Here is a 14,891-nt window from a genome sequence, read left to right as displayed (position 1 = left end):
GCACTTGTTGATGCACTACACTCGGGGGTCGTCTCTTGTTTCTATCAAATACTTCCATGCCATGGATTGGGATTATGCACGCTTTGCACCATCGTTGAGCACTTGCACGGCATGAGGTCCGCTGCAGCTATATGCAGTACATTTTAGATACACATGCACATGAGAGAGCACTTGTCATTGAGCACGCACATTTCTTGCACGCACGATATTTGGGATGCTCATCACAAAGCTAGGAACCTCTGGTTGAGAGTGTAAGGTAGTTGGGAGAGTTCGAGGGTCGTGAAGGATACCATCAATAGTGAGAAGGGTTGTTCTTATCTGGTCAACATCTTGAGGACCATCATTTTCTAGAGTAATTGTGAGATTTTGGATGGGTGGAGCAGAGTATGTCATATCTTTTTTATGAGAGTTGAGAGGTGAGGATAAGGAATTTTAAATTAATCAAGAAATTTTGTTTGCATTTTGTATGACGCACGATCACATATAGATAGACTAGGCACAATTTCTTCAATGCATACATTATTTTTGTGTGTAGCATCGATTGATTGGTTGCATATCATGGATCCAACATTGCATATTTTTTCAAATCATAAATGATTGGGCACGGAGTTCATTTCAAAAAACCATATTCCTGCTAGGGCACATTGCATAAAAAAACAGGTTCATATCCAGAGAATGTTTATTTTGAAGACTCAAGGATCAAAGGAAAATATCATACGTTTTACATCATCAGTGAGTATTTCTTGAAGAAAAAGAGGACATGTGCACTGAAAGTGTGTGCAATTACAAGAACAATAGGCCAAGGAAGGGAATAAGTCGTCCAAGATAAAAGATGGAGAAAAATGATGCGATTTACGAATATCAATATTTTTGCCAATTTTTTATGGATTTTCGTAATTCTGCCCACGTTAGCTTGTCGATCAGATGTGTTCCGATCGTTTTGAGTACCAAATACCTATATTCAAAGTTCAAATGATGGAGTTATGATCCAAACAAGTTGCAAACAGGCATATGACAGAAAAAACGAAAATAGTGAAAAGCAGTAGAAAAGCAAAAGCCAAAAGATGAAAGCAAAAAGCCTAATGTATGTGAGTGTGGATAGAAAGCTATATAAGGAGATGAGAATGGAGAGTTAAGGGCCTTCCCCCTTGCTTTCAATTGTATTATGTGAGAGAGGAGAGTGGAGGGTCGCATGCTAGAGTGAGCTCCACTTATGCCAATTTGGAAGTTGGAGCTTTTGGGTGTCAAAATGCCGAGCATCGGCTCAAAGTTGTTAAGGTACGAAAATATATCTCACTTGGTTTGTTTTCTCATTGTTGGTATTTTCGTTGTGTTGTGGTTGTGTGATGCTCTACCCGCATATGGGTTTTAAAATTTTTTTGAGCTATAAGAGGCTTTGTTTTGTTTTTGTGTGGCTTGTGGTATATGATCGAATAATTAAATTTTTTAAGTTGTGTTGTGCATTCGACAAAGTCAATTACCCCAACCGACACTCCTTAACGTCTCGTTATTAGATTGTGAGTGAGGCTTGCTCTGGATCACCGCTCACGTAACAATGTTTGCTTACCGATATGTATAGCTACCACATCCCTTGGCATTGCTAGTCCATGTTCTTATATTCTTTCCTTTGATGCATATGACAAAACATCACTATTGATATTGTATAGTGAAAGAAGGATCAAAATCTTTTAGTTCATTTAATCATGGCACATGAAATTCATGATCCATGTTTCTTTACCTGTATGTGTATATGCCATGTCATTATCATTGTTACAAATTCATGCCCTTCAGTTCTTCCACCCTTTGCACAATACAAAACATTGTTCTTGTTATTATAAAGATGAAGAAAGCCTAAATGCATTCACACCATGAGTTTGATGTGCAATCAAGCTTACCATATCCGTGCTCTATAACATGTGTGCTAGAGTGGGATGTGATGTTGTGTTCTCAGCTCTCCCCTCTCTACTTTCCACCACTATTGCACTGTCTATACAACACAATGTAAGGTAAGTCTCTCCATTGCAAGATCTAGACAAACTTGCTCTATCATTCTATCCATGCCAATGATAGAGCTTCCTTACTAGTGGTTTCCACTGCAAATCCATTACATTGGGAATATATCTAAATATGAAATAACACAGAACCTTTGGAATAATCTCGATGAATATGTAATAGATGGCAAACTTGCAATTTTCAATTGTCTTCATATCTCTTTTTCTTGAGTGTGTTGTTTGTTGCACTAGTGGGATGGTGATCTACTCTGTAGTGGTATCAATCACAGGGCCTAGATAAACATGGTTTCAGCTCATGTTTTCATGATAGGAATATAAAGATACATTGGCTACAATACTTTAAACAATCAAACCTATAGGGTGCAGAGAAACCAAATTAACTAGTGATGAGTGTCGATCTTGACTTGGCCTTTCTTTGATGATAGCAAGTGTCTGCTTGCTCTTTTGTTCTCCTTTTGTGAGTAAGGCACTATAGTAGTATGTGAGGTAGCTTGGCTGTGAAAGCTACGTGTTAATTTAGGGTTACAAATAGAAAATAGACTTGCTATTTATTGTGACAATATGAGCAACATACAATTAGTAAGGAACCCAGTGTTTCATGCATGCACAAAACACATTGAGATTCATTACCATTTCATTAGAGAGTGCGTGTTGATAGGTGTCATTGATCTCACATATGCGAGCATAGAGGAGCATGTTACATATATTTTTACCAAGGCCGTAGGAGCAAAAAAGCTTCAAAGATTTTGAAGCTTACTTGGATTACATGACATGGAGTTGAGCTTGAGGGGAAGTGCTAATATGTCAAGCTCAACATGAGCTGACACTCACATACTTGGATGACTATTTCCACATTTGTATCAATGGTGTGGTTTGTACTTGCGTCAACATACTTTACAATTGGGACATTAGTTAGTCCACCTACTTGAGCTAGGGGATATCTATCTAGTCATCCTTATAGTTAATGTGTTCACATTATGGAGTGCTTGTATATTATGTATGCTATATACTCTCTTTATTATTGGTAGACTATTATAGTGGAGTAGAAGAAGAAGAATAAATATTAGGGTTTTTAGCTTCCTATCTTTTGTGTACTCTGTGTGTGTCATGTGTCTTGCAAAAGCTCAATCTCTCTCTCTCTCTCTCTCTCTCTCTCTCTCTCTCTCTCTCTCTCTCTCTCTCTCCCTCCCTCCCTCCCTCCCTCCCTCCCTCCCTCCCTCCCTCCCTCTCTCTCTCTCTCTCTCTCTCTCTCTCTCTCTCTCTCTCTCTCTCTCTCTCTCTCTCTCTCTCTCTCTCTCTCTCTCTCTCTCTCTCTATCCTTTTCGTAAGTATCCCACTAACCATTAGCATGGAGATCTCCATGATCGGTTTTCTCAATGTCTTTCTTTTATTCTAGCCATATGATGATGATATTGCCATCCAAAATTAGTGCCAACACTCAGATACAACTTGGCATGTCCTTGATTATGATCCCTCTCATGGCATCAACATTTCATTCAAAATTGATTACAAAGGTAACATTATTGCCTAAATATGGACTTTATAAGGCTTGGTCATATGGATGACCTTAAGGTCACTTAAAATGTCATTGCACTACAGCTTAAGAGTATGTTTTTGTGGACAAAAGTATCCCAAGATAGCATCTTCATAATGTACATGAGATGTTGATTTTCATAGGTCTAGGAAAAGGTAATAGCTAGTGCTCCTTCTATCTATGGATTGGGTATGTAAGGTATTCTCATAGCTCATGAGTTTAGTTCAAGTCATCATGCAAGGTGCCATCATTCCAGATGCATCCTCAAGGACTTTTTCTTTCCCTTTGCTGTCCATCACATCGTATCTCCCCCTCATTGACATACTATCAATGAGGGGGAGATACCATTGTACCATTGGGGCCTATCAATGCAGTACTCTGCTATTGCGAATCAACTATAGAAACATGTGTAGAAGGCATATCCGATGGCACAACAACTGGTGATGCATACCAAGAGGCCATCTCGTCAAATATGACATCTCTGCTCACTAATGTATCTTGAGTAAAGGGATCATAACATTTGTATGCCTTCTTCTCCTACGAATATCCAATAAAGACACACTTATGTGCTTTTGGATCCAGCTTCTTCCTCTTCTCATAAGGGATATGCACATAAGCAAGATAGCCAAATACTTTCATGTGATTGACATTAGGCTTGTAGCCATACAGTTTCTCAAATGGTGTCATCTCATGAATACCTGTAGTGGGAGTCTTGTTCAAGATATACATGGCTGTCATAATAGCCTCAGCCCAATAATAGAGCGGCATCTACTTCTCATTCATCATTGCACATGTAGCTTCCATTAAGACCCTATTTTTCCATTCAGCTACCCAATTCTAATGTGGAGTGTAGTTGCATGTAAGCTGCCTACATATGCCATTTTTAGCCAAAAAACTGTCAAACTCATTTGACACATACTCCCCACCATTGTCAGATCTCAAATGAGAGATGTAACAATCAAATTCCTTTTCAACCTGCTTCTTGAATTGCTGAAAAATAGCAAATACTTCATCCTTTGTTTTTAAGATATAAACCTAAGTATAACGATTGTAATTATCAATAAATGTCACATAGTACATGGGGCCTCCCATGGATGCATTATGGGCTCACAGACATGACCAATATCTGTATACTAAAACTTGGGTAAACTTGTCACAAGCTGTTTCTTGCAATGGTTGCGTACTATTTCTTACATGCCTGACAAATTGCAACCTCGACTATTTACCAAACTGGCAAGCATCACAAACATAACCAATATATGTATATTGAAACTTGGGTAAACCTGTCACAAGCTGTTTCTTTTGCATCATTTGCAGCTGCTGAAGATTAACATGTCCCACTCTCTTATGCCATATTTCCAAGTCTCTAACTGTGCCAGAGCCATGGGCAAACATTTCTGATTTCATTTGTGGCAAAGTGGCATCAAGAGTAAACATCCTGCCATTCCTATGATAGCGATCAATCACTTTGCAGTCATTACCAAACTCCTTAATGAAGCATCCATGCTTCTTAAATCAGACTTGCAAATTCTGCTCAGTCATATGACCCACATACAATAGATTTTTAGTAATTGACGAGACATGTAGTACATCAAGTAAGTTCTTCTTTCTACTATCATGGATTACCACATGTACTTTTCCTTTATGTTCTATGCTATGATGCGTGCCATCCCCTATGTATACATAGACCTTGTTCTCAAGCACCATATCTATAAACCAGTCACCATGAGGTGTCATATGAGTCCATGCCCCAGAATCAATGTACCAAACTGCATCCTCATGAGACTTCTTGGCAGCCCTGTCTTTCACATATGTCATGACAAACAATCTATCTCCAGATGCATCTTCTGCCTGACTGGACGATGCATAATGTCCATGTTGTTTGCCTCTTTGATTACCCTGCTTCTTCCGACAGTCCTTGGCAACATGACCATACTTTCCACAATAGTGACAATCCTTATCCTTATTAGGATTGTCAGATGGGTGCTGCTGCTACTAGGAGCCTCTTTCTCTAGGGCTAGATCTCCCCGTGCCTTTGAAATTTCCACCTGCTCTTGCATTTGAACCCTGCTAGTTATTATGACCATAATATACATTTTGCTAGCCTCCTCTGCCAGAGCCATAACCTGTACCATGGTTTCCACGACTGTGTTGATTCGAATAAAAGGCAATATCCTTGCTCTTGGAACTGTAGAGCCTATAGCCAACCTCGGTTTAACTTCTTGATGAATAAGCAATGCAACCAACTCATTGAAATCCGGCATTTTAGCTTGCATAGATATGGAGGTATCGAATGACTTATATTCATGCCCCAAACCATTTAATGTCACTGCAACCATGTTTTCATCCTCAACCTGTGTGCCAATGGATGCCAACTAATACGTAATAGTCTTAATCTTTGTGACATAGTTCTGTATAGATCTGCCTTTGCTTTCCATATTGTTGAATTTCTGCTTTAAATGTATCTTCTTGGCACTAGTAGTTGTGCCATAATGCTTGATCAATATGTTCCATGCATCTATTGATGACTTGCAGCTCATGATCTGCATTACTATAGCATCTGAGATACACAAAGATAAACAGTGTAGCACCCTGGGAGCTCTTTCCAACCAAGATCGGTGCGCTTGTCTTTGATCAATTGTTTAGGATTCCTCTTTGGAATTTTAGGTTCAGCTTCAACACCTGTCACCAAGTCCCAATATCCTTTTCCTATTAGGATATTCTCCATGCGGAACTTCCATATGGCATAATTATTGCTATCAAACTTTTCCCCCACTATCTGGGTTATGTTGTCGGTCCTATCTACATTAGCCATATTGTACCAAACAATATCTAATCACTGCCTCACTTCCTGCAAGCCAACAAGTCTAACTGACTAATTATAGTCTTTAACTATTTATAATAGTTTTTTGCAACAAATTCATTACTGAAACTAGAGTATTTCAGTCCCTTAACATCTCAATTCCATTCACAAACATGTGGCATAACCTGTAGGTACATCAATCAATAGATAGACCATCTAGTTGCTTTAACTTTGTCTCATGCAACCTTGCTGTCAAAGTACATACATGCAGTCTAAAATTTGTAAACTGTCAGTGAGACCAACAAAACCGATTTAGAGCTAAAACTGAGATGCATACATGTCATACATGCTCCAAAGCTTCATAGACATTTGCTAGTATATGTAGCAATCCATATACAACCATACGGGCACAAATCAGTGTATAACCGGTAAGTACAAGTGTCAAAACTCCTATTCATAGATTGGAATCAACAAGTACTCAACAAAACAAGGTTTACCCAACTCCAAAATGTCTTTAAATCACTTCATACATTTGCTTTAGTGTGTCCGGATCAGTACATGACCATACATACAACCATAGACATTTTGTCTTCAAGAAGCAATGTCATGGACCTTACTTGTAACCAGCCAAGACACTTTAAATGCATTTTTTTCAGCTCCAGACTATAGTTTTCAATAGCATTCAATGCTTGTCCTAATGCTCCAAACATTCCTAGACATATCCCAAGCCATACATTTGATAGGGACCAATGTCATGTAGTGCTTCCCGTGTAACCAATGCTTGCTGTCCATGAGAGTTTTTACTTGTAAAAGGCTCCTAGATTTGAATGTTTTGACCTTCAAATTTCAACTCTAGGGCATAAGAACAAGTGCATATGTCCTTCTTGCATATACCTATGCTTCAATGATGCTTTCTGAGCATGACATAAAGCTCCAAGATCATGTCAAGGCAACATACATGCTGTGTATTCTCTATTACCAATAGTTTAGGACTGAATTTTAGATGTGTACATTCATGTCTCAGCTCATAATTGAGCCCTCTCTAGAGCATTTGCATACAACAATCTTCAAGCACCTTTCAAAGGGTCTAGGCCAACATTTAACTACTTAGTAGCCACTTTATGTGGTGTCTTTGCAATCAAGGAAGTTCAGCTTGCAGCAGTAGGCACAATTCACGCATCTTGATAGGCTATGTTTGCAGGACACCAGTAGCACATGGTGCTCACTGACAACTTATGCATGCTCAATGGAGCCTTGGTGCACTCCCAGACAAGCCACAGACAATGCTTGAGCAATGGCAAACTCAATGTCTCAATGCATACCTTTCAAGAACCAATGGCAGTGTGCCTATCTTTAGAGAATCCTAGATCTCTTCACTTTCTTCAAGTCTTCTTCATTGCCTCCTGCTCCAGAGAGCCCACCTAGCATGGCTTTGATACCATGCTGAGAGACATACAGAGATAGAGAGAAGAGTTTGAGCAATAGAAAGGAGCCGTATGCTCACATTCATTTTTCTTCATATTCCATAACCCATATATCTAAAGTGAATACAACACTCTGTCTACAAGACCATTCACACCAAGTACAGACTAAGTCTAAAGTCACCAACTTATTTAATGTCTGCATGTGGTACACGTGGACAAGCTAAGTGTCAGGTACATAGAACCTAAAGATAGTAGAGTTGAGCTTGAAGTCTTAACAATGTTTTGATCCTTCCTACTTGCTCCTAATCTATCGTTTAGGTCATTTGGTCACTATCACATTCTTGAGTGGTAGCCATTGAAGATACAACCATTAGAAGGCTAGTTCAAGGTCAAAATCCTTGTTGTTTATCAAGTGCTACTACCAACCAAGGGGGCTCTTTGAATCCTCTACTTAAGGGGGTATCTTAAGGGGCTTGCTACATGCAAGCTAAGGGACTAACCAAAGAAGCTAGGGAGAAGCTTGTCTAACAAGCTCATGGCCTGCTTGTGTGCTTGTCAAAGAAAGAGAAGAAATAAATATAGGTTTGATTCTTCAATCTTTTAGGAATGAGCTCCCCCAATTAAGGGCATGCTAATCAAAGACATACTATATCAGATCATGAAAGGGGTGAGCATGATAAAGAGAGAAGAGCACAAGCAAAGGCAAGAGCAAGAGCTATGGAGGTTTGAATAAGAGAATGCAAGGCCAGTGTATGGGAACTTCCAATAGTCCACAATATATGTCCTCCCTTTTCTTTATTATTCAATTATAGTAAATAATAATGAATAAAGATAATAGTAATGGGTGATTGTTACTTGTATTATATAGGTGTACGGGCACTAAGTACAAGGTAAATATAGGTGGCTAGGCATATGTGGCCTTTAACCCCCAACAACCTCTCACTTAAAGGAAAATGTGTTGAGAATGAGGAGAAAAGTACAATACGTACATATAAGTACAATTGATTGGGGAAGACATCATATCATCCTATGCCCATTAACATCCTAAGGAAGGCATAAAATTCCATCGAGAGACTTTTAGTGAGAAAATCAACAAGATTCTCATTTATAGAGATATTGAAAAACTCTATATGCTTGTCCTCAATTACCTCTGTGATGAAGTGATAACGCACCTCAAGGTGCTTGGTCTTCTAATGAAAGACCAGTTTTTATGCCAACTAGATGGTAATCATAGAATCCAAATGCAAGGTAGGAGTCATAGAAGTTATATCAAGGTCTTTAACCAAATGGCCTAACCATAGGGTGTTGGGGGTAAAGATGTCTCTACCTAGCCGCCCATGTATTACTACATTGATAGTACCCACTCTTGTACACCATAGGCGGTGGGCGCCCATCACTGTCCCTTTATTCTTTATTCTTTCGGTGACATTTGAATAAAGGGAAGGCCAATCACACATTGTGATTGTTGGAGTTCCCACATTGTGTGTGTTGTGTGGGAGCTTTCGCTCAACTGCCAAGATCCACTGACTGCTTATTGTTTCAAGCATTCCAAGCCAGCTCTAATGGCTATCTCTCACGTAGCCGACACGCTGTCGATCCTACGAGTGTAGTGAGATTACCTTGATGTCGATATGAGTTGCCTTCTCTCTTGCACACACTGGTAGCTCCACGATTCTAGATGCTAGCTCAAGCATTCTCAAGCCTCCTCCATCTCCAAGCTCCATCCACCATAGCTGTGCGCGCAAGAGAAGAGAAGAGAAGAGAAGAGAAGAGAAGAGAAGAGAAGAGAAGAGAAGAGGAGATGGTGAAGAGCTTCACCCTCTTGATCCCTCACTTCCACACACTCACCCTCTCACACTCTCACACACCCTCTCTCAAGTGCACACACAAGCAAGGAGAGGAGAAGAAGAGAAGAGCTCTTGTTAGCCACACACCAAAGAATGAGCTTCCATTCACTTTTTGAACTTTATATATAAAACCCTAAATTCCCATGGACACCCATCCATTTCTTTTACATGACTGGCCATTGTGGCAAGGTCCTTTGTCTATTTCCCCCTTCTAGCCTTATGCCTCTAGCCTACACCCATTTAATACTTTACAATTGGCACAGGAGGGAGCCTGGCGCTCTTTTTACGAGCTTTTGGAGTTTTTTGAGGCGCCTTTCATTTAAAATTACGCCTTTGGCCCCAGCGTAGCTTTAGAGGCCACCTGCATGTCTTTGCTATTTTTCCATCCTCTTCCCACTTTTTCATTCATTCTTCGGCCTTCTTGACTTGGGGTTAACATTTCCCCCTCTGAGATGGGTGCCAATCCCATGGCACTCTTGGCTACTGTTGGGGTTTAAGAGGCAGTTGGCGAAGTAGTTGTGTGAGGGTAGGGCCATGTGTAAACTCAGGTGCTCATTGAAGCTTGGTAATAAGGTTTGTTGGAGAAGCCAAATGGATAGCAAGTGGATGACGGGGGCCTCTGAAGTTGGTGGTTTGTCGCCTTTGTGATGCTTGGAAGAAAAAGGTGCGGTGATCTACCTAAGGGGGGTGTCGATCTTATTGTGTAGTGTATTGTGTACGTGTTGGTGGAATGGGGAGTTGGGTCTAACCACAGGCTAGCCTGGGTGATGTCCCACACTTGAGGACCCCATTCGTGCAAAGGGAGGTGTGGTGCAAGTAGCTTAGGGTGACAGGGCTAACCATAGGCGAGTGGTACCCCCTTAGGTATGTCCTATCCTCGATGGGCCCTAAGCGTGAAGTGGGGGAGAAAAAGGGCTAGGGGGTTAGGAGCGGGGCCAGTCGATCAAAGCCACCGGGCATGCCTAACTTGAGGACCCCTAGGTACAGTGATCGTGCTTTATGTGGTGCTAAGTGCTTCTGTAAGTGAGTTGTTTTGTCCATTCCGTGCATAATGTTCCTCTTGCTTTTCCTTGTATGCTTGTTCCTTTTTTTTTTTGAAATAGTATTACACTAGTAGAATGACAGCATGTGCCTAATTCTCCTCGTTTGATTTAGGCGGAGAAGGGGGTCAGATGGATTTGGTAAAAATTTGATGGCTTTGCATATATCCTTTGAGATTCATGCGGACGTGGAGGGAGGCGGTGGAGAGGAAAGGATGGTTGCATCTAGTGAAATGGCTGTCGTTCATATCCTCTAAGAGAGCTAGGCAAAAAGAGGGTAGAAGGCTAGCCCTCATCATTAGACGCGCCATGGCACAACTGTCAATGGCATTAGGGTCAAAAAAGAGGGGAGGCAGGCCACATTCTTGTGGGGTCGGGTCCTGCTTGAGTAGTAACTTAAGTAACCTAAGATAATTACAGGTAGTTACAAAGGCTGGATTGTGGCATGAAGAGAAATCCGTGAGAAAACACGTCATGGAATCACTTAGGCTTCCCGAGTCAAAGAGGAGGGCATGTTCGAAGGAGGCAGCATTGGAGTTGTAGATGATAGGAAAATCATAATGCCCATGGAGGGTGGCAACAAAATCCACACCTACCCCTACGAGGGTACACCATGAACATGGGGTCATTCCTCTCGTAGGGCAGGGTGTTGCAAAAAGCCATCCAGGTGAGCATGCTGATGTCGCACAGTCACCTCCTCCATAGGGGTTGGCTATTATATCCATGTACAGTATGTGGCACTTCAAACACCTTGTTTTGCCAAAACTCTGCTTCTTCATTTTCCCATAGAGTGGGGGTTCTCTCCCTTTCTTCCAGCCACTTTTGTCCCAGTCGGCTGCCAGTCGTCGCGATCACCTCCTCCATCACCTTGAGTGGTAGGACCCTCCACAGACTGTTGGGCATGAGGAAGCTGAAGGTGAATGAGTCTTTTTCTCTTTCCTGCTACTCCCAAATCACTAGCTTCATGTGGAATCCAGCAGGGAGGTCATCGGGGCATGGTGGGAGGGGTGTGGACGACTGCACAACCAGTTTGGCTCTTACTTGCTTCCTGGTTTCTTCAACTAACTTTCTCCGTCTCTCCCTTAGTGCGGCTTGTCTCTTTGCGGATGGATCAACCTGTTGCTATTCTTGGACATGCAGCGAGGGGGGTTGTGGGATCACCTCTTCTCTGAATCTCCCCATAACGAATTCAAGCTCAGCCTCCTCGCCCTTCTAGTCTTCTTGTTGTGCTCCTTCTTCAAAGCCCATTGCGTCAATTTCCTTGGGGGTTAGGCCGGCCAATAACAGATATTTTTGTTGCTCTTCTAGGATCAGCCTAACCTCCGCAAGTTGGGGTGGCATCTGTAGCCCTAAATGCAGAGCTCTGCGTGCGATGCTCAGTTTTTTCTGTACCACCTCGAATGACTCCTTTTCCTCTGGGCGGGTCGTGTCCATTAGTATGTTAATGAAGGCCTTTTGCTAGGCACTAAAGGCTCTCTAGGCGGCTTCTGCTTTACTCTCTACGAGGATTTTTTCTTTCTTTACCAAAGCGAGATGCCGTGCCAGCGTCTTCACCCTTTTGTCATTTTGTGCTACCCATTCCTTTGCTCTCTTGTTCATTTCTTTCATGCTTTCTCCTTGCTTTTGTACCAGGGCTATGAGCTTTTGCTTTTGGGCTTTCAGTTTCCTGCTCATGTTTCTCTTGCTCTTTCCTTCCCAAGTGTAGCTGATCGGTCATAGACTCGATCTTCTTTTGCTGCTACTCCCTCTCCTTCTTTCTCTCCTCTTCTTTGACATTCAATTCCTCCATCACTTGCTCGATGTTGGTAGTTTTTGCCTCCAATTTCCCATGTTGCATCAGGAGGAGCTTATACTCTCTTTGCATTTGCACCAATTCCTGATTCTCATCCTCCAGCCGTTGCTTGTAGCTCTCCTTCATGTCCTCCTTGGCCTTTAATTCATGTTTGAGATCAAAGATTTGTCATTGTTGCATGGCTATTGTGTGGGTCTTTTCGAGCTGGAAGGCGGCTATCGACTCCTTTTTCGCCACCAACTCAGCCACATCCATCTTCTTTTCCTCCTGAGCCTTCTCCAATTAGGAGAGCAACTCGGCAACATACTCATCATAATTGGTTGGTGGCGTCACTATTGTGTGGATTGGAGTGGTCAAGGCTTCCACTTTTTGACGTTTCTCGTCCTGTCTCAACTCAGCATCTGCGGCTAGTCTCTTTTTCCCCGTGGCCGTGATCTCCATACTCTTTCCCTGGGCCATTTCTTTATTGATAAAATATTGCATCCATGCCACGAAGTTGGAGACCTCTACGCTGGTGGGGATGCTAGGGGTGAGGGTGGTTGGTTCGATGGGAGGTACCATGAGGGGGGGATAGGATGGATAAGGGCCTTGCCTTTGCTTTCAAGGACAATGGGCAGTGTGATTTCTGGTACTTGTGTGCTGGAACTAGGCCCTTCTTCCCTCAGCAGGTTCCAAGCTCCCAAATCATCGGCCCTGCTCTGCTGCTCAATGGACCATCGTGTGGCTTCGGCCAAGTCCTCCTCCTCCTTCCCTCTTAGTTCCTCTTCTCCCTTAGCAGCTCTTCTTTGCCTTTCTTCTTTAGTTTTCCTGTACTCTTCCTCCAGTTTCTCTTTTCCTTCCTGTTCTTTCCTTTTCCTCTTCTCGGCCTTCTGTTTTTACACCTTTTTAGCCTTGTTGACTTCTTCCTTTGCTTTTTCTTCCTCCTGTTTTTTCTTCTTCTCCCTCTCCTCTGTTTCCTTGAGGGATTCTCTTTTTTCCTTTTCCAAATCCTCTTTCTCTTTCTTGTGGCCTTCATCCAGCTTCTTTTTCTTTTGTGCCGTCTTCTTCTTGGGTTTCTTGGCCTCATTTTTGCCCGATTGTTCTTCTTGTTCCTGCCCTTCCTTATCACTCTTGGTCCTATCACTGGACCTCTCTTGGTCCTGGTAAGGGGGTGACCTGTCAGGAGTTTCTCCTTTCCCTTCTTCTGCATCTTATGTCTCCTTCACTGCCTCCTGGATGAGCGTAGTCAAAATGCTTCCATAGGCAATAAACGAGGCCTTCTTTCTTTCTATGGCCTTGGAAGTTGGGGACTCCCCTCCTGCTGGTGTACTTCCTAAAGCTAGTGCTTTAGTTGCCTGGTCGATAGTTTTGCGTATATATCTGTTCCAATCGACTTCATGCAAGGTGTGAGCTGCTACATTCTCCAGCACATGCACGCTGATTCGATGCATTAAGGCGTCGTAGCATTGGCTAGAGAAGAGCGTGTGTACTAGCTTCGCTTGCAGTCTGGCTTCCGCATCAGAAATGTCTTGGATGCTGATGACATCATTAGTTAGCACATCCTCCTTTTTCATTTTCAGCATGGCATACACATCCCTCTTCTGCTTCTTCTCTATCTTTGGCTCCAGTCCCAATGCCTTCTCCACCAAGGCTAGGTTTAAGTGAATTTGTACCTGTTTAGCATTTTCTCTCCTTCCTACTGTGATGGTGCCACACTCATTGTTAGGGTCGTATGTCCTGAGAAACTCCACACACTTTGTGTGGTCAGGTTCTTGTGCAAATTTCTCGAGGTACTTGGTGAGGTTGCATTCCTCGATGACTCTCTTGGCCGCTTCCTCCTTGGGCACCACACCCTCTATGTTGTGGATGGTTCGGAACTTGAGCTGGTTGTAGGCGCGGCTTTCAAGAGTGATGTGGTATTGTGCTCTTTCCTCCTCCATGAACAGAAGTTGGTGGGTGTGGTCTTACTGCGACATCTTTTGTTCCTGTCATAATCCCAAGCTTCCATTAGTGCTTCCAAATTAACAATTCGCTGGAAAAGTCATAATTAAAAAGAAAGACTCTATATGTTTGTTGAATGAAAGCATTAAAATCCCATCCAATGTAGAATCTTCTCTTCCGACTTTAACTTTTTGCCCTTTATTTCAAAGTTCTCTTGCCATTTTCCTACCCTGCTTGTTGTTTACGTGTTTATGCATTTTGCTTGATTTTCCTTGGTTTTAATTTGATTCACTTCACCCCCCTCCCCTCCCAGCTCGAGAAGAATCCTTCCTAGGATTGAAGGTTTTGGAGGTCGAGGACATTTTGCAATGGGTCTAGGAGTTACCGGCAGCATAGGAACCAAGTGTAGAAATCATTGTTGTACTCTAACTGAGCTTCGCGGTCTAGATCAAAAGGTCGAGTGCCCACGTGTGTGATGTAAGTGAGAACATCTGTTAGAAAGTCATCGGAAGCGACGCA

The sequence above is a fragment of the Lygodium microphyllum genome, chromosome 13, assembly GCF_053477565.2.
Source record: "Lygodium microphyllum isolate KBCC chromosome 13, Lygodium_microphyllum_v1.1.10, whole genome shotgun sequence".
Classification (NCBI taxonomy): Eukaryota; Viridiplantae; Streptophyta; class Polypodiopsida; order Schizaeales; family Lygodiaceae; genus Lygodium; species Lygodium microphyllum.
This window is presented reverse-complemented; position numbering follows the sequence as displayed.